Here is a 1,111-nt window from a genome sequence, read left to right on the forward strand (position 1 = left end):
TGTGGGGCCGCCAGCGTCTGGCACTGTGCGAGCACCAGGCAGCCTGCAGAGAGAACACAGGCCTGAGAGCCGAGACTGCACCCTCGCCCAGTCCCGCCTGCATGGGGTCTCCCCTCCCCAGTCCCGAGGCCGCCCACTGGGCCCTCCTCGACTGGGGCGAGAACCAGAACCCACAGCAGGATCCAGAGAGACCCTCGCTCTCTCTAGGCTGCAGAAAAGCAGCCACTGCTCTGCCTCATGAAACTGGCCTTGCAAACTATCTTCCCGGTTGACTGCCCTCCTGGACACCTGGCACCCTGGCTGGTGCCCTCCTGCCAATAGCTAGTTAGCACTGGGCGCCCCAGCAGACGCTCGGAGGCACTTAGCACAGGCAGTGAGTACAAAGCCTGCCCCAGAAGACGGGGGTGGCAGGGAGACTCGGCTTCCCATGGAAGGAGCCTGTGGGCTGGGAAACACAGAGACAGTGTGATGGCCCAGGCCTCCAGAGCCATCAGTGACAGCCGTCCGAGGTCCTCCCCATGGCCCCGGCGTGACCACGGCTTCCATGACACCCACAGACAGGTGAAGCAGCGCCCTCTCCCAAGAAGCCAGAGCTGGTCCCCAGGTGCCCCTGTGTTCTCAGGGCCACTGGGACCTCCCCAGGCACACAGGGCGGCCCACGCTACCTGCACCTGGAACAGGCAGCCTGGATGGAAGGAGCCCCGGGTGCGCACCTCGTCTGTGGCTCCCCAGGCTGGGCCCCACTGGCCGCTCCAGCGCTGAGCCCTCCCCTTCCCCTCCCACATATGGCGAGGGGGAGTCAGAGGTGGGCCCCGAGCATGCAGGCCCCGAGCTTGTGCACACCTCGCCAGCACCGATGGGCAGGCGCACGACTGCCCCTCTGCCTTCGTCCCCAGCAGTGTCGGGGCAGTGTGGACTGCGGGTGGGGACCAGGCTCTCAGGAAGTCAGGAGGATGCCAGCCGAGAGCCGAAACCTGCCACCCAGGGCCAACTGGGCTGAGCCGGCCAGTCCCGGACAAGCGCCTTTAGAACGTGAGCTGTGTGGAGCGGCGGCGGCAAGGGGTCTGGGTGGCACACGGGGCAGATGGGTCGTGCAGCCACCTTGAAGCCG

General features: G+C 66.6%; 1 protein-coding gene across 1 annotated transcript in view; it reads right to left on the reverse strand.

Moving 5' to 3' along the window:
• SCLY (selenocysteine lyase) overlaps window positions 1–1,111 on the reverse strand; it is a gene marked incomplete at its 5' end in the record, with an annotated part of 33,026 nt that overhangs the window by 2,018 nt on the left and 29,897 nt on the right.

Source organism: Tupaia chinensis, unplaced genomic scaffold, assembly GCF_000334495.1.
Source record: "Tupaia chinensis unplaced genomic scaffold, TupChi_1.0 Scaffold000332_1, whole genome shotgun sequence".
In the NCBI taxonomy this organism is placed as follows: domain Eukaryota; kingdom Metazoa; phylum Chordata; class Mammalia; order Scandentia; family Tupaiidae; genus Tupaia; species Tupaia belangeri.